This window comes from Pseudophryne corroboree, chromosome 9 (assembly GCF_028390025.1).
Source record: "Pseudophryne corroboree isolate aPseCor3 chromosome 9, aPseCor3.hap2, whole genome shotgun sequence".
Classification (NCBI taxonomy): Eukaryota; Metazoa; Chordata; class Amphibia; order Anura; family Myobatrachidae; genus Pseudophryne; species Pseudophryne corroboree.
Window position 1 is genome coordinate 45245126 of NC_086452.1, and position 19603 is coordinate 45264728.

General features: G+C 49.5%; 1 long non-coding RNA gene across 1 annotated transcript; it reads right to left on the reverse strand.

Annotated features, from left to right (window-relative positions):
- Positions 1–15708: 15708 nt before the first annotated feature.
- LOC134956657 (uncharacterized) lies at positions 15709–17000 on the reverse strand. The gene is made up of 3 exons (XR_010186062.1): positions 16938–17000; positions 16650–16862; positions 15709–16031 (listed from the first exon to the last, which is right to left on the reverse strand). It is a non-coding gene; the product is annotated as an uncharacterized LOC134956657 (long non-coding RNA).
- Positions 17001–19603: the final 2603 nt, after the last annotated feature.

Below are 19603 nucleotides of genomic sequence, written 5' to 3' on the forward strand. Positions count from 1 at the left end.
GGGACCTGGTGCTCTTAGATATGGGGACCTGGTGCTCCTAGTTATGGGGACCTGGTGCTCCTAGGTATGGGGACCTGGTGCTCTTAGTTATGGGGACCTGGTGCTCTTAGTTATGGGGACCTGGTGCTCCAAGTTATGGACCTGGTGCTCCTAGTTATGGAGACCTGGTGCTCTTACTTATGGGGACTTGGTGTTCCTAGTTATGGGGACCTTGTGCTCCTAGATATGGGGACCTGGTGCCCTTATGTATGTAGACCTGGTGCTCTTACTTATGGGGACCTGGTGCTCCTAGTTATGGGGACCTGGTGCTCCTAGTTATGGGGACCTGGTGCCCTTATTTATGTAGACCTGGTGCTTCTAGTTATGGGGACCTGGTGCTCCTAGTTATGAGGACCTGGTGCTCCTAGTTATGGGGACCTGGTGTTCCTAGTTATGAGGACCTGGTGCTCCTAGTTATAGGGACCTGGTGCTCCTAGTTATAGGGACCTGGTGCTCCTAGTTATAGGGACCTGGTGCTCCTAGTTATGGGGACCTGCGCTCTTAGATATGGGGACCTGGTGCTCCTAGTTATGGGGACCTGGTGCCCTTATTTATGTAGACCTGGTGCTCCTAGTTATGGGGACCTGGTGCTCCTAGTTATGGGGACCTGGTGCTCTTAGATATGGGGACCTGGTGCTCCTAGTTATGGGGACCTGGTGCTCCTAGGTATGGGGACCTGGTGCTCTTAGTTATGGGGACCTGGTGCTCTTAGTTATGGGGACCTGGTGCTTTTACTTATGGGGACCTGGTGTTCCTAGTTATGGGGACCTTGTGCTCCTAGATATGGGGACCTGGTGCTCTTAATTATGGGGACCTGGTGCTCCTAGTTATGAGGACCTGGTACTCCGACTTATGGGGACCTGGTGCTCCTAGTTATGGGGACATGGTGCTCCTAGTTATGAATACCTGGTGCTCCTAGTTATGGGGACCTGGTGCTCCTAGTTATGGGGACCAAGTGCCCTTATTTATGTAGACCTGGTGCTCCTAGTTATGGGGACCTGGTGCTCCTAGTTATGGGGACCTGGTGCCCTTATTTATGTAGACCTGGTACTCCTAGTTATGGGGACCTGGTGCTACTAGTTATGGGGACCTGGTGCTCCTAGTTATGGGGACCTGGTGCTCCTAGTTATGGGGACCTGGTGCCCTTATTTATGTAGATCTGGTGCTCCAAGTTATGGGGACCTGGTGCTCCTAGTTATGGGGACCTGTTGCTCCTAGTTATGGGGACCTGCGCTCTTAGATATGGGGACCTGGTGCTCCTAGTTATGGGGACCTGGTGCCCTTATTTATGTAGACCTGGTGCTCCTAGTTATGAGGACCTGGTGCTCCTAGTTATGGGGACCTGGTGCTCCTAGTTATGGGGACCTGGTGCTCTTAGATATGGGGACCTGGTGCTCCTAGTTATGGGGACCTGGTGCTCCTAGGTATGGGGACCTGGTGCTCTTAGTTATGGGGACCTGGTGCTCTTAGTTATGGGGACCTGGTGCTCCTAGTTATGGACCTGGTGCTCCTAGTTATGGAGACCTGGTGTTCTTACTTATGGGGACCTGGTGTTCCTAGTTATGGGGACCTTGTGCTCCTAGATATGGGGACCTGGTGCCCTTATGTATGTAGACCTGGTGCTCTTAGTTATGGGGACCTGGTGCTCCTAGTTATGGGGACCTGGTGCTCCTAGTTATGGGGACCTGGTGCCCTTATTTATGTAGACCTGGTGCTTCTAGTTATGGGGACCTGGTGCTCCTAGTTATGAGGACCTGGTGCTCCTAGTTATGGGGACCTGGTGCTCCTAGTTATGAGGACCTGGTGCTCCTAGTTAAGGGGACCTGGTGCCCTTATTTATGTAGACCTGGTACTCCTAGTTATGGGGACCTGGTGCTACTAGTTATGAGGACCTGGTGCTCCTAGTTATGGGGACCTGGTGCTCCTAGCTATGGGGACCTGTTGCCCTTATTTATGTAGATCTGGTGCTCCTAGTGATGGGGACCTGGTGCTCCTAGTTATGGGGACCTGCGCTCTTAGATATGGGGACCTGGTGCTCCTAGTTATGGGGACCTGGTGCCCTTATTTATGTAGACCTGGTGCTCCTAGTTATGAGGACCTGGTGCTCCTAGTTATGGGGACCTGGTGCTCCTAGTTATGGGGACCTGGTGCTCTTAGATATGGGGACCTGGTGCTCCTAGTTATGGGGACCTGGTGCTCCTAGGTATGGGGACCTGGTGCTCTTAGTTATGGGGACCTGGTGCTCCTAGTTATGGACCTGGTGCTCCTAGTTATGGAGACCTGGTGCTCTTGCTTATGGGGACCTGGTGTTCCTAGTTATGGGGACCTTGTGCTCCTAGATATGGGGACCTGGTGCTCTTAATTATGGGGACCTGGTGCTCCTAGTTATGAGGACCTGGTACTCCGACTTATGGGGACCTGGTGCTCCTAGTTATGGGGACATGGTGCTCCTAGTTATGAATACCTGGTGCTCCTAGTTATGGGGACCTGGTGCTCCTAGTTATGGGGACCAAGTGCCCTTATTTATGTAGACCTGGTGCTCCTAGTTATGGGGACCTGGTGCTCCTAGTTATGGGGACCTGGTGCTCCTAGTTATGGGTATCTGGTGTCCTTATTTATGTAGACCTGGTGCTCCTAGTTATGAGGACATGGTGCTCCTACTTATGGGGACCTGGTGCCCTTATTTATGTAGACCTGGTGCTCTTAGTTATGGGGACCTGGTGCTCCTAGATATGGGGACCTGGTGCTTCTAATTATGGGTACCTGGTGCCCTTATTTATGTAGACCTGGTGCTCCTAGTTATAGGGACCTGGTGCTCCTAGTTATGGGTATCTGGTGTCCTTATTAATGTAGACCTGGTGCTCCTACTTATGGGGACCTGGTGCCCTTATTTATGTAGACCTGGTGCTCTTAGTTATGGGGACCTGGTGCTCCTAGTTATGAGGACCTGGTGCTCCTAGTTATGGGGACCTGGTGCTCCTAGTTATGAGGACCTCGTGCTCCTAGTTATAGGGACCTTGTGCTCCTAGTTATGGGGACCTGGTGCTCCTAGTTATACAAATACAAAGGCATTACCGCTATGTGATGCTTTTGTGTTTGTACGGGGGGGGGGGGCTAGTTATGGGGACCTGGTGCTCCTAGTTATGGGGACCTGGTGCTACTAGTTATGGGGACCTGGTGCTCCTAGTTATGGGGACCAAGTGCCCTTATTTATGTAGACCTGGTGCTCCTAGTTATGGGGACCTGGTGCTCCTAGTTATGGGGACCTGGTGCCCTTATTTATGTAGACCTGGTACTCCTAGTTATGGGGACCTGGTGCTACTAGTTATGGGGACCTGGTGCTCCTAGTTATGGGGACCTGGTGCTCCTAGTTATGGGGACCTGGTGCCCTTATTTATGTAGATCTGGTGCTCCAAGTTATGGGGACCTGGTGCTCCTAGTTATGGGGACCTGTTGCTCCTAGTTATGGGGACCTGCGCTCTTAGATATGGGGACCTGGTGCTCCTAGTTATGGGGACCTGGTGCCCTTATTTATGTAGACCTGGTGCTCCTAGTTATGAGGACCTGGTGCTCCTAGTTATGGGGACCTGGTGCTCCTAGTTATGGGGACCTGGTGCTCTTAGATATGGGGACCTGGTGCTCCTAGTTATGGGGACCTGGTGCTCCTAGGTATGGGGACCTGGTGCTCTTAGTTATGGGGACCTGGTGCTCTTAGTTATGGGGACCTGGTGCTCCTAGTTATGGACCTGGTGCTCCTAGTTATGGAGACCTGGTGTTCTTACTTATGGGGACCTGGTGTTCCTAGTTATGGGGACCTTGTGCTCCTAGATATGGGGACCTGGTGCCCTTATGTATGTAGACCTGGTGCTCTTAGTTATGGGGACCTGGTGCTCCTAGTTATGGGGACCTGGTGCTCCTAGTTATGGGGACCTGGTGCCCTTATTTATGTAGACCTGGTGCTTCTAGTTATGGGGACCTGGTGCTCCTAGTTATGAGGACCTGGTGCTCCTAGTTATGGGGACCTGGTGCTCCTAGTTATGAGGACCTGGTGCTCCTAGTTAAGGGGACCTGGTGCCCTTATTTATGTAGACCTGGTACTCCTAGTTATGGGGACCTGGTGCTACTAGTTATGAGGACCTGGTGCTCCTAGTTATGGGGACCTGGTGCTCCTAGCTATGGGGACCTGTTGCCCTTATTTATGTAGATCTGGTGCTCCTAGTGATGGGGACCTGGTGCTCCTAGTTATGGGGACCTGCGCTCTTAGATATGGGGACCTGGTGCTCCTAGTTATGGGGACCTGGTGCCCTTATTTATGTAGACCTGGTGCTCCTAGTTATGAGGACCTGGTGCTCCTAGTTATGGGGACCTGGTGCTCCTAGTTATGGGGACCTGGTGCTCTTAGATATGGGGACCTGGTGCTCCTAGTTATGGGGACCTGGTGCTCCTAGGTATGGGGACCTGGTGCTCTTAGTTATGGGGACCTGGTGCTCCTAGTTATGGACCTGGTGCTCCTAGTTATGGAGACCTGGTGCTCTTGCTTATGGGGACCTGGTGTTCCTAGTTATGGGGACCTTGTGCTCCTAGATATGGGGACCTGGTGCTCTTAATTATGGGGACCTGGTGCTCCTAGTTATGAGGACCTGGTACTCCGACTTATGGGGACCTGGTGCTCCTAGTTATGGGGACATGGTGCTCCTAGTTATGAATACCTGGTGCTCCTAGTTATGGGGACCTGGTGCTCCTAGTTATGGGGACCAAGTGCCCTTATTTATGTAGACCTGGTGCTCCTAGTTATGGGGACCTGGTGCTCCTAGTTATGGGGACCTGGTGCTCCTAGTTATGGGTATCTGGTGTCCTTATTTATGTAGACCTGGTGCTCCTAGTTATGAGGACATGGTGCTCCTACTTATGGGGACCTGGTGCCCTTATTTATGTAGACCTGGTGCTCTTAGTTATGGGGACCTGGTGCTCCTAGATATGGGGACCTGGTGCTCCTAGTTATGGGGACCTGGTGCTCCTAGTTATGGGGACCTGGTGCTTCTAGTTATGGGTACCTGGTGCCCTTATTTATGTAGACCTGGTGCTCCTAGTTATAGGGACCTGGTGCTCCTAGTTATGGGTATCTGGTGTCCTTATTAATGTAGACCTGGTGCTCCTACTTATGGGGACCTGGTGCCCTTATTTATGTAGACCTGGTGCTCTTAGTTATGGGGACCTGGTGCTCCTAGTTATGAGGACCTGGTGCTCCTAGTTATGGGGACCTGGTGCTCCTAGTTATGAGGACCTCGTGCTCCTAGTTATAGGGACCTTGTGCTCCTAGTTATGGGGACCTGGTGCTCCTAGTTATACAAATACAAAGGCATTACCGCTATGTGATGCTTTTGTGTTTGTACGGGGGGGGGGGGGGGCTAGTTATGGGGACCTGGTGCTCCTAGTTATGGGGACCTGGTGCTCTTAGATATGGGGACCTGGTGCTCCTAGTTATGGGGATCTGGTGCTCCTAGGTATGGGGACCTGGTGCTCTTAGTTATGGGGACCTGGTGCTCTTAGTTATGGGGACCTGGTGCTCTTAGTTATGGACCTGGTGCTCCTAGTTATAGGTACCTGGTGCTCTTACTTATGGGGACCTGGTGCTCCTGGTTATGGGGACCTGGTGCTCTTAATTATGGGGACCTGGTGCTCCTAGTTATAAGGACCTGGTACTCCGACTTATGGGGACCTGGTGCTCCTAGTTATGAATACCTGGTGCTCCTAGTTATGAATACCTGGTGCTCCTAGTTATGGGGACCTGGCGCTCCTAGTTATGGGGACCTGGTGCCCTTATTTATGTAGACCTTGTGCTCCTAGTAATGGGGACCTGGTGCTCCTAGTTATGGGGACCTGGTGCTCCTAGTTATGGGGATCTGGTGTCCTTATTTATGTAGACCTGGTGCTCCTAGTTATGAGGACATGGTGCTCCTACTTATGGGGACCTGGTGCCCTTATTTATGTAGACCTGGTGCTCTTAGTTATGGGGACCTGGTGCTCCTAGTTATGGGGACCTGGTGCTCCTAGTTATGGGTACCTGGTGCTCCTAGTTATGGGGACCTGGTGCCCTTATTTATGTAGACCTGGTGCTTCTAGTTATGGGGACCTGGTGCTCCTAGTTATGAGGACCTGGTGCTCCTAGTTATGGGGACCTGGTGCTCCTAGTTATGAGGACCTGGTGCTCCTAGTTATAGGGACCTGGTGCTCCTAGTTATGGGGACCTGGTGCTCCTAGTTATGGGGACCTGGTGCTCCTAGTTATGGGGACCTGGTGCCCTTATTTATGTAGATCTGGTGCTCCTAGTTATGGGGACCTGGTGCTCCTAGTTATAGGGACCTGGTGCTCCTAGTTATGGGGACCTGGTGCTCTTAGATATGGGGACCTGGTGCTCCTAGTTATGGGGACCTGGTGCCCTTATTTATGTAGACCTGGTGATCCTAGTTATGAGGAGCTGGTGCTCTAGGTTATGGGGACCTGGTGCTCCTAGTTATGGGGACCTGGTGCTCTTAGATATGGGGACCTGGTGCTCCTAGTTATGGGGACCTGGTGCTCCTAGGTATGGTGACCTGGTGCTCTTAGTTATGGGGACCTGGTGCTCTTAGTTATGGGGACCTGGTGCTCCTAGCTATGGGGACCTTGTGCTCCTAGTTATGGGGACCCGGTACTCTTACTTATGGGGACCTGGTGCTCCTAGTTATGGGGACCTTGTGCTCCTAGTTATGGGGACCCGGTGCTCTTAATTATGGGGACCTGGTGCTCCTAGTTATGAGGACCTGGTACTCTGACTTATGGGGACCTGGTGCTCCTAGTTATGGGGACCTGGTGCTCCTAGTTATGAATACCTGGTGCTCCTAGTTATGGGGACCTGGTGCTCCTAGTTATGGGGACCTGGTGCTCCTAGTTATGGGGACCTGGTGCTTCTAGTTATGGGTACCTGGTGCCCTTATTTATGTAGACCTGGTGCTTTTAGTTATGGGGACCTGGTGCTCCTAGTTATGAGGACCTGGTGCTCCTAGTTATGGGGACCTGGTGCTCCTAGTTATGAGGACCTGGTGTTCCTAGTTATAGGGACCTGGTGCTCCTAGTTATGGGGACCTGGTGCTCCTAGTTATGGGGACCTGGTGCTCCTAGTTATGGGGACCTGGTGCCCTTATTTATGTACACCTGGTGCTCCTAGTTATGGGGACCTGGTGCTCCTAGTTATGGGGACCTGGTGCCCTTATTTATGTAGATCTGGTGCTCCTAGTTATGGGGACCTGGTGCTCCTAGTTATGGGGACCTGGTGCTCCTAGTTATGGGGATCTGGTGTCCTTATTTATGTAGACCTGGTGCTCCTAGTTATGAGGACATGGTGCTCTTAGTTATGGGGACCTGGTGCTCCTAATTATGGGGACCTGGTGCCCTTATTTATGTAGACCTGGTGCTCTTAGTTATGGGGACCTGGTGCTCCTAGTTATGGGGACCTGGTGCTCCTAGTTATGGGGACCTGGTGCCCTTATTTATGTAGACCTGGTGCTCCTAGTTATTGGGACCTGGTGCTCCTAATTATGGGGACCTGGTGCTCTTACTTATGGGGACCTGGTGCCCTTATGTATGTAGACCTGGTGCTCCTAGTTATGGGGACCTGGTGCTCCTAGTTATGAGGACCTGGTGCTCTTAGTTATGGGGACCTGGTGCTCTTAGTTATGGGGACCTGTTACACTTATTTATGTAGACCTGATGCTCTTAGTTATGGGGACCTGGTGCTCCTAGTTACGGGGACCTGGTGCTCTTAGTTTTGGGTTCCTGGGGCTGTTAGTTATGGGGATCTGGTGCTCCTAGTTATGGGGACCTGTTGCTCCTAGTTATGGGGACCTGGTGCTCTTAGTTATGGGGATCTTGTGCTCCTAGCTATGGGGACCTGGTGCTCTTAGTTATCGTGACCCGGTAAGCTTAGTTATCTGAAGCAGTGCAAAAAGATGTCATTTTGTAGAGTAAGACTACATACTGTAACTGAGATAAAGCAATGAAGGAGACACATTGTAAGGCTTGTGCCATGCTGAGTGGAGGGGCACACACTTATGTGATAAGTTGGTGTTGATTTCATAATTATACATCTGTAATGGTGACCGTTATATGTGGCATAGTTTGTTTGTGGTTTGTTTCTATAGATACCCAACTGTAACAGAGACATAGGCAAATGTACCAAAGTTATATGCTCTACACAGTACAGAGAACGGGCCACTGGGGAAGAGTGACACAAAGTGGGTGAGATAAACAGCCACTTTGGGATAATGTTCCCTTTCAAATTAAAAACTTGATGCAGGTGTATGTCATACAACACTACTATATGTCATAGATTTATTATTTTAGCATATATTTTATATTATGATGCCTGTCCCAGTAGCAGAGCATTGGTAGTGATTGACCAGTCTGGTCTGATCAGGGTGATCAGAGCTGCTGAGAGGTATTATGGGGCCTGGTGCAGCAGAATCTCAGGAAAGCTATGATGTACATGCAGCCTCGGCAAAAGATGAAGTTGCATGCATCCTACGGGTGTGTGTTGCCACATCCTCTAGGATGCAAAACTCAGGCTTGGGTCTCAGTTACTATCCATAAGGCCTGGTGGTTAGTACCTAAAGACCATCTGATTGGTTGCCTCCATCCATATAGTCGTACTCCTCCCTGCTTGTGGTAGATGCAGAAAAAAAAGTACTGGGCACAGTGTTCTGGATTGAATGGCTTTTTTCTTGGATTCTGGATTCGTGACTTCTGCTCAGGCCCTGACTATTATGTGTATAGTTACCTGCCTGGTACACTACTTGGACTCTGAGCAGTGGGTGGGTAGACACCTGTCCTGACCCCTGCTCTGACACTTAACAATCTGTGGATAAACCACCTACCTTGACCCCTGCTCTGACATTGACCAGCTTGTGGATAGTCACCTGCCCTGGCTACTGCTCAGATCCTGACCAATCTATGAATAGCCACCTACCGTGACTCTTGCTCTGGCACTGACCAGCCTGTGGATAGTCACCTGCCCAGGCCACTGCTCAGAGGTAGACCAATCTGTGGATGGTCACCTACCCTGACTTCTACTTGGACTTGGCCTTCAAAGCCCACACTTTTTTTTGCCTGGTTCCTTCTGTCCAGCTGTCATATACCCATTTTTCTGTTTCATCACCTCCTCCGAATGAGCCCAACTACTATGTTCACAAAACCTGGGGTCAAACAAGCATCGGTGTGCAAGTCCAACTGTAAGGAAAAGGAAAAGGGTGTTGATGCAGGTGAAGATTACAACTTGCCTGGTTCTTGGGGCTTATTATGGGAATTTTTGAGTGACGGGAATCAGGCTAAGGGACATGTTCATGTGGCGAGGGGGTGTAATCACCTCCCAGGGGCATGCTTAGCACTCTTGAAGAGTTAGGCTGTGCCTTAAACCCCATCACCTCCCCTCCGATTTATGGAATGCTATGCAGAGCAGCGGTCAACATTGCGTTAGTATGCTGTGCAATACATATTTGTATAGCCACACCACAAGTTGTATTGATACTTAGGTCTGCTCTTCCCCCACATTATTATTATTATTATTATTATTACTAGGCGATTCATCGCGCCCTACGGGCACTCTTCACACCGTCGAAAGGGGCTACGCCCCCTTAACCCCTGCACGCCTTGCTGGGGTTCAATATTTGTATGAGTATTACCTGCATTCCTAGGTTTGTCAGTGGTCAAATATTGCACGACGAAAGGGCTTGAGATGGTGAAGGGGGTGTAGGCCCTTGCGACGGCGTTAACGGTGCCTGCAGGGCACGATGTAAAGAATGTAGCGGGTGCGGGGGGGGGGGGGGGCGGATGAGGCAGGGAGTATGTAGATACTGCGGGTGGAGGGGGGGGTGGATGCAGGTGGGGGGTGGGTGCAGGACCTATAACTATATGATTGTATGTGTAACAATATATAGGACACGGATAAGGATGTATGTGATATAGACATACCCGCATGAAGAGGTATACGGTGTCATTAGACACAGAGAGGAGTGCTGGTACAATGCGGAACAGAGGCAGCTGTGTCCTCTCTCTACACCGTACTATCCTTCAGGTGTAGCAACGCGGACATGTTGCGCACGCAATGTCTCCACGCGGCCGCAGGTGCACCAGTCCCCTCTGCATGCGCTATGTGCGTGCCCCCCTCAGGTGCAGTAGGAGGAGGGTGCGCAGGCTGGTGCTGCTCCCAGGGCCAATGGGCATGGACAGCACGGTCATGTGCTCGGTGCTGGGCTTGCGCCCTGCGCTTGCTGAGTGAGGGATAGGGAGGAGGCGGCACAGCGGAGCATCACCAATATACCGGTAACTATGGGGGGCACCGCAGGGGGTTATGGCTCCTGTCCTCCTGGTGAGGGTTTGTCAGGGAGGTATCAAGGAGCCGGTGGTATGGACCGTGTATGGGACGCAGAGGGGTAGGGAGAGGATACAGAGACGCAGGGCGGTAGGGAGGGGATACAGAGACGCAGGGTGGTAGGGAGGGGATACAGAGACGCAGGGCGGTAGGGAGGGGATACAGAGATGCGGGGCGGTAGGGAGGGTATAGAGAGACGCGGGGCGATAGGGAGGGGATACAGAGACGCGGGGTGGTAGGGAGGGGATACAGAGACGCGGGGCGGTAGGGAGGGGATACAGAGACGCGGGGCGGTAGGGAGGGGATACAGAGACGCGGGCGGTAGGGAGGGGATAGAGAGACGCGGGTGGTAGGGAGGGGATAGAGAAACGCAGGGCGGTAGGGAGGGGATAGAGAGAAGCGGGGCGGTAAGGTGGGGATACAGAGGCGTAGGGAGGAGGGGATACAGAGACATGGGGCCTTAGGGAGGGGATACAGCGACGCGGGGCGGTAGGGAGGGGAAAGAGAGACGCGGGGCGGTAGGGAGGGGAAAGAGAGACGCGGGGCGTTAGGGAGGGGATAGAGAGACGCAGGCTGGTAGGGAGTGGATACAAAGACGTGGGGCGATAGGGAGGGGACAGAGAAACACGGGGCGGTAGGGATGGGACAGAGAGACGCAGGGCGGTAGGGAGGGGACAGAGAGACGCGGGGCGGTAGGGAGGGAGTGGATACAGAGATGTGGGGCGGTAGGGAGGGGACAGAGAGACGCGGGGTGGTAGGGGCGGTAGGGAGGGGATACAGAGACGCGGGGCGGTAGGGAGGGGAGAGAGAGACGCGGGGCGGTAGGGAGGGGACAGAGAGACGCGGGCGGTAGGGAGGGTACAGAGAGACACGGGGCGGTAGGGAGGGGACAGAGACGCGGGGCGGTAGGGAGGGGACAGAGAGACGCGGGCGGTAGGGAGGGGACAGAGAGACGCGGGGCGGTTGGGAGGGGATAGAGAGACGCGGGGCGGTAGGGAGGGGAAAGAGATGCGGGGCGGTTGGAAGGGGATAGAGAGACGCGGGGCGGTAGGGAGGGGATACAGAGACGCGGGGCGGTAGGGAGGGTCCCCAGTGAGGAAGCTGATGAAGAAAGGGGGGGAAGTAGTGGAGGGGGTGGAGTTGTGTAAAGTGGTGACCACAGGGCCGTTTTAACAGCAGTGTAGGCCCCTGGGCACAGCAATGCACTGGGCCCCCTACCCATCCTCCAGCCGTAGGGGTGGGGGGTGCTATCAGCGGCAGCTTTGATGCCCCGCGGGTGGTAGGGGGTGTTCTATCTTCCACTCAGCTTGTAGGAACTGGAGCAGTAATTTCTGCTAATTACTCCTTTACTGCACAGATGGGGCTTAACTGTAGAAGGGGGCATTGGGCTGAATGAAGGGGCCCTGGTACATGACTTCCAGAGTGGTAGGGGGTGTTTAATATGTAGGGGAGGGGTGGCTAGTGGAGTGGGCTTAATATTTATAATTTTCCGGTGGGAGGGCAGCTTGCTTGACTGCAGATATCTCAAGTTCCTGAAAATATATTTCTTAGCTTTGAATGGGATAAAATACTAGAGAGTCTCACCTTTCAGAAGGTTCTGGGGACTTGGGGATCAGAGTTCAGCAGCCAACGAAAATCTAAAACTGCAAATTAGGCGTGTGGAGCTGGAGCAGAGACCAGCTGTTAGAAGGCTGATATCTCTGGTTCTGGGCATAGTAGAGACAAGCTGCCAGTGTCCACCAAAAGGGAAGAGTCACAGATTTTGGATTATACCCTCAGAAAAATTCAGAGTCAGACAGAACCTGAGATATCTGTCTGGAAAGAGCAGTTAACAGTTTGGATGGGGACCACTGCTTTCAAGTCGGATATCTCCGGTTCCCCAGGGCCGATTTTCAAAAATTTGGTACCCCTGGAAAGAGGAGACCCTCAGCTATCAGCCTAGGGCCCTTATACTCCTGGGCCCTTGGGCAAGAGCCCACTGAGCCCATACGAAAAGACGGCCCTGGGTGACCAGACATAGATACAGTGGGCAGGATGGTTGGAGGGACTCACCGTTGGGGCTGTGGATGGCTGCTGCAGGCTGTGAAATAGTTCAGTATCCAGAGGCGTCACCAGGTGTGGGAGAGCAGTCTGTACTATGACATTTCCTCCCCCAGGCCCCCCCTCCCTCGCACGGCGAAATGGGGGCGTGGCCTAGCGTAAAAGGGGCGTGGACTCACGGGTCTTTTTTCTCTCGCTCCGGGGGTGTTTCCAGCTTGTCTGTAGATGCTGGCAGCCCCCGGAGACTGCAGACAGTGTGTGTTGGCTGTGTGACCGGAGGAGAGTGCTGCAGGAGATGACGTCACTGCAGCACTCGGCTCCTGACAGCGGGATGTGTGCGGAGGAGGTGGCGGGTCTGTGTACGCGGAGCAGGGAGGGCTATGAGAGCCTTCTCCTGCGCCACCCGTCCCTCCTAATGTGTATGCCGGGGGCAGCGGTTGTTGTTATTCGGCGCGCCGTGGCTGGTTAGTCAGATTTGCTGGGGGGGGGAGGGGAAGGGGTGTGACATGGACAGGCAGCAGGAGCAGAGACTTGCTGCACATGTGGTGGGCGGGCTCTGTGACTCCGCCCAGCGTTACGGGCACAGAGTCACAGACTTGGGCAAATATATAGGAGATTATTATTATTATTAGTAGTAAAAAAAAGGATTAATTGAAAATATTTCTAATGGGAGGAAAAGGCCAAAAAAGAAAACCAATAACTTTTTGGAATTTATGCTTTAACAGAGAGAAAAAGAAACAATTATTTACAAAAAAATAATTTATATTCCTATAATAACAAGCAAATCCAAACAAATGCACGCATTAATTTTAATTCCTGTTCTGGTGTAGATTTTATCAGGTAAATCCAGAATATATAAACTAGACACACTGGGGTATATTTACTAAGCTCCCGATTTTGACCGAGATGGCGTTTTTTCTTCAAAGTGTCATCTCGGTCATTTACTAAACACTAATCACGGCAGTGATGAGGTCATTCGTATTTTTTTGCTAGTCCAAGTTCAAAATTACGAATGAATACACCATCGGTCAAATTACGCCTGTTTAGATATGAATCTCGGTCATTTACTAACCATTCGTAATTGCATTTGCTGCCGCGAAAATGATTTCGCGGCCGCGAAAAATTACGATTCGCATTTTTTTCCTAAAAAAAAACGCACCAGCCTTTGAAAACCGCGTTTACATGTGAACTTAATTATCCATTACTCACACCTGTTTTTTTGGGCCTATAAAAGTGTTTCAGGCACATTCTGAACTACTCTCACTCTGAAATGGCAGCTGTAGTGTGTGGCAATGGTTTTTTGTTGGCTGTGGGATACGTTAGACTGCTCCATGAGGCTTCCAGGAATCAGGACCAGGTAAGTGAACATGGCCAACAGGTTGTCCAGGTACCGCGGAGGCTGCGCCAGCCTCGTTTTTTTAGAGGGCGTTTAAACTTAAATGCATTGTCCGATGATAGGGTCATACAGATGTTCCGCCTAAATAGAAACAACATTTTCCACCTGTATGACCTTGTCAAACTGGGCATAGACCCTGAGACAGCACGCTCTCGCTCTGTCTCAGGCCTACACAAACTCCTGGCTGTGTTACACTTTATGGCTACTGGGAGCTTCCAGGCTGTGGCAGGCGACGTCATTGGGATCTCACAGCCCACCTTTTCAAGATTTTTGATGCAGGTGAGTCTAAAAATACATATGCGGTTATGGCTAAGTGTTGCTTGTGTAAGTTGAAACACCACAGTATTGTAGAGAATACCTAACATGACACTCACCTTAGCTTATTTAATGTCCACTCAGGTTTTGGATGTGTTGGAGCCACACATTAAAGCCTCAATCTGCTTCCCTACTGAGGAGTCGGAGTGGAGTGCTGTCAGGGTAGCTTTCTATGAGCTTGCAGGCATGCCCAATGTGCTGGGGGCCATAGATTGCACACACGTTCAGCTGAGATCACCTAAGGGCCGCCAGTATATATATACTAATAGGCATATGGATCAATCAACTAATGTCCAGGTGGTCTGTGATGCAAATTTAAAAATTATGAGTGTTGTTGCAGGTTACCCTGGTGCCTGCCATGACTCCTTCATCCTCAGTCAGTCATCGCTCTTCGATAAATTTGAGGAGGGACAAATGCCTGATGGCTGGCTGTTGGGTATGTTGAAAATGTTATGTGTGTATGTCTTTTAACCACAGCCTAGATTTTGGAGGAGGTGATAGAATAATCTAACATATGTCCTAATGTTGACTATATATGTTTTTCAGGTGATGGGGGTTACGGCTGCTACTCTTGGCTCCTTACTCCATTGTCCCAACCTGATTCTCCTGCTGAACACAGTTATAATCATGCACATAAGGCTACGCGGAATGTGATAGAAAGATGTTTTGGGGTGCTGAAGTCACGTTTTCGGTGTCTGGATAAATCTGGTGGCCTTTTGTTGTATAGTCCCTCAAAGGTGACTCGGATTGTGTTCTGCTGCTGTTTTCTCCATAATCTGTGTTTAAGTCAACATCTGGCACATGGTGAGGGAGAAAGCAGTCAGCAAGCAGAGGAGTTAGATACATCTGGTGACAGTGTGAGTACAATTGTAGGGAGGCAGGTACGTCAAGAAGTGATCCTGCGATATTTTACAGGTAAGTTTTATTATGCTGTAATTATCCTTCACTAAACACTTTGCTCTACTTTCTATTGTGTGTTCTGTTACTTACTGTTTGTTGTTTATAGTGGTGTGTACATTGTGCTTAGTTGATGCTAACAAAACATTTACAGTCATTACCCTTGAAAAACATAACTACATACATACAGACCAGCTTAAAAAATTTTGGAGACGGACACAGGAATGTTTTTTTTTAACAAATTTTTGTATTTATTTGCACAAAAAGATTGGTGTTATTTTTTTCGCTTGTGTGTGCTGGGTGCTGGCTCACTGGCACGTGCTCTTGAGGAACGCCGGACAGGGGAGGTTACTGGCGTTTGAACAGGGGTCGTGGTCCCCGAGCTGGAGGTAACTTGCTGAGCTCCCATCATAGCAATATTGCTGCTCAAATTATTTAAACTGGCAATCAGCTGAGTGTTTGTAGCAGTGTGGCTGGCTACAATCCTGGATAAGGCCTCATTCACCACTTGATTGTGTTGAATGATCTGAACGAGTGCCTGCTGATGTCGCTGTTGCTCATCTATAATGCGGGATAAATGTGCATTCATTTGGCTGTTTTCAGCCCTAATTTGCTCCATTGAGGTAGCCATTCTCCCTACTTGTACTATCAGTCTGCCCGAGTTGCGACTAATACGCGGTAGATGATGGGGCAGACTGGCAAGGTGTTGTGTATGTTGGGTCAGGGTGGCATTGCTTTGGGCCTGTTGGCTTGTCCAACTGGCCCAAAAATCGCCAGGAATTTGGCTTGGGGGCGGAGCTTGTGCCAGTTGGGGACTGATGGATGGTTGGGGTATATCCTGCAACTGTATTGGCATGCTTGGATCAACAGCTGTAAGTTGCAGTGTGAAGGATGGCTCTTGTTCTGGTCCCTGCTGGTCCTCGGCGGACATCAAGTTGTGCTCTGTATGGGGTAGGCAACATGCAATGTTGTAATTTTTTTTAATTTGGCCTGGCTAATGCAACACATTAATACATTCCTAATACTACATTTTTGCATTATTAGCACTTGTTTTTCTCAACGTTAACAATTTATAATTTTTATATTTTAAAAAACCAACACAGGCGCAAACATTGCCAAATTTGCATATTCCTCACTTAACTAACTTCCCTCCACACCATTACACTGTTAGATTCCCTCCCCTCACCACGATATAGACTACTTACCTGTATAGTCCAGAGGAGCGGAGCAAGTAAGCCATCTACATACTGGACAGGGGCGATGTGTGAACACTCTAATGGTTTTTTTATTTCGGTCCAACATTTAATTTTATTCATATTTTTTTAAAAATGTGAACGTGTGTGTGCTTAATGTATCCTCAAATCTGTTGTTTTCATACAAATAGGTTGTCTAGACCATCCACTAAGACCTTATCTAATTTTATTAAAGCACCTTGAGCAATTGAAGACGTTACATCACATTGATTGTTGAGGAAAACATGTAAACTCCAAACCAACTAACAACATCTTAAGTGTACTGTGTATATTATTGCTTATGTGTTTAATTTATGTTTTTACTCACCAGATAACTGAGGTGATCTGGCCTCATCACTCTGCGAACTCGACAATAGTGCCAGTGGTGGCTGGGGTGACACTGCCGAAAGTCTTCGCCTGGGTGGGGATGATGGAGGTGCGGAATCAGAGCCAAGACGCCGTGTCTTAGTTGGCCTCCTGGGTAAGTGGCCCAAGCCCTGTGATGGGCGGCTTACAGGAGGTCGGCTTCCAGAAGCAGAACCTAGGTGCAAAATTTAAACTTAATATTTTGTACTTCTATGTGTTTTCAGAATATGTGACTACAGTGAAGACTTACCTGCAATACCGGCATCATCCTGACTTGTGTGAGGCCTGTCTGGGCGGCTGGTCTGTGTGACTGTGGAAAAAGTGACCCCAACATTATTACCATGTTTTTGGAAAAATGACCCACTGAAAACCATTAATGTACTGTAAGCATCTATATGGTTTTGTTTAAAACAAATTTTTAAGCTTAAGAGCTTCTACATTCATGATTTTGAGTTGAATATCAAAATGTACTTGATGTGGCACACAATAAATTTATTTAAAATAAGTTTTTGGTCTCAGATATTGCAGAGATTGAGTACTTGCAAATATTTTTAAAATGTAATGTTTTAAAAATTTTCCCGCTTTTCTGTTTGTTAAAAAAACAAAAACCTTTTGTGGATTTTAAACAAACACACATGTTCAAGCATTATCGCCAAAAATTGCAACAAAAAAAGAAAAAAAAACATTCAAAACACAAACACACCTTAAGGGAGCATAGGCATGCAATCTGTTTTGTGAGAAAAAAATCATCCTTTAAACTTTAAAAATGAAATTAACTAAATTTTACAGACATTTTAAGAACAATATTACAAAACAAACTTACCATCCTGCGTGGGTCGGTCCGAATCCCGGACATGAGTAGCAGACACCACTTCGCCAGGAATCAATGCCCGCACAGGCTCCTCCCAGTCCCGATAGCTTACACGTAAAGGTGGCCCACCTCCGGTTCTCCGTGCAGATTTGGACTCTTTGGCCATCTTGGCCTTGACACGCCGCTTAATATCATAGAAACGCTTGCGGCACGTGTCCTCTGTCCGCCTCACCACACCCTCACTATTCACAGCAAGTATGACTTGCCCCCACAGGGCAGACTTCCTGCGGGAGGACACCCTGGCAGCATCCTGACCAAACAATTGGCGATGGTGCTTCATCAGCTCACGCACCAACGCCATGTTTTCAGCATAGCTGAACTTTATATTCCTGCCAGTCTTGGTAGTGGTGCGTGGCTGCGGTGCCACAACACCATCACTATCACTGGAAAATCCAGCAACAGGCACCCCCTCCTCCTCCTCCTCACTAACCTCCTCCCTCTCACTACCCCCCTCCACCTCACTACCAGCCTCCACCTCACTACCAGCCTCCACCTCACTAACCTCCGCCACCACACTGACCTCTGAGTCGGACATGACAAACAACATAAAACACACAAAAATGAAAACACAAAACACACTCCTCCACTACTCCTACTACACACCACACAGCCAACACACACGCTCACTCACTCACAAACAATGACAAAAGACTGAAAAAAAAAAACAAGGACAAAAAAGTTTACAAACTGGGAAAAAACAATACTACAAAGATCACAAGACTACTAACACACACAGTACAGCACTCAACAATCACCAAACTCCTCTCCAAATCCACCAAAAACTCCACCAAACTCACCAACTCCAAATACACCTTCCTCTCTCCTCTCCACTAGCTAAACCCACGAGGTGCGGAGTGTTTGGGGCGTTTTTATAGTAACATGCACAGACACTCCTCCTTCACGAATACAACCAATCACGGCCGCGTGACGTAAACGAAACTTAGGAGTAAAAACGCGGCCGCAAATTCCAAATCACTGCCGTAACAGACTTGTGACGCAGTCGTAAAAAAAACGCAACAACGCGGCCGCAAAATAGCAAACGCGGCCGCATTCAGCAGCAAAAAAACACGAATGACATCGACATCGGAAGATATGGAAAATACGAATACGACTGCTTAGTAAATGAGTCGTAATCAATTCAAAAAGTTGCAGATTTACACTGTCGATGTCAGTCGTGATTGAACTTGAACATGATTCTGAAAAATACGAATCTTAGTAAATATACCCCACTGTATGGTTTGGTTTGATCATCTCACTGCAGTGGCTTGGAGCTAAACTACACTAATTAGTGCGTTGGAGGGAAGTTGTGTTTTTTGTTAGCTTTTTTGTAGATAAAAAAGAGTGCGTTCTTACCTTGCCTGCTCCTGCCTCCTGGAGCATCTTGCGTTGGCTTCGTCATGGTGAGCCTGTCAAGGCAGATGGCTACATACATTAGCTTGAAAGCTGCCACAAATAGAATGCCGGGTCTACTTGCAGATGTGTTAGAGTCCTGTTGCGTTACTATGCAGATTTTCCTGCACAGCAACCATAGCGTACAGTATGTCAGAAACAGAGATTTTAAAATCAAAAATAGTGTCAGAATTTTTTGAATTTTAATATTGTATTTTTTGTGTGTTTGAAATAAAAAAGAAAGGTCACTGATTCTAACAGGAGTGAGAACTTAGAAATGTTTGAGTGTGAACAGCGGATGCGTAACCGCGGGTGGCGAACACAACCTGCAAGTTGGTCCGTAGCCGTAATTATCTACTTATGTGAAATTACGTAATTATCTTCTTGTGTTGTCAGATGTACTTTCATTGTTAGTGTTGTGGTGTATAGAATGGTGTCTGTTGCATACAGTATTTCTCAAGATATTGCCAGAAACATGGCACATGCATATTAGAGAGCAAAGGGTAGGACTGGCCTGGCCGGTCACAGCCTCAAAGCTCCACCCTCAAAAGTGGGCGGGGCTGATATTGTCTGCAAATTACTGGAGTAAGCAGAGGGGACTGTCAGCCGGGTACTAGAGTGCATTTCAGCCACCATCAGGGACGGACTGGGGGCTG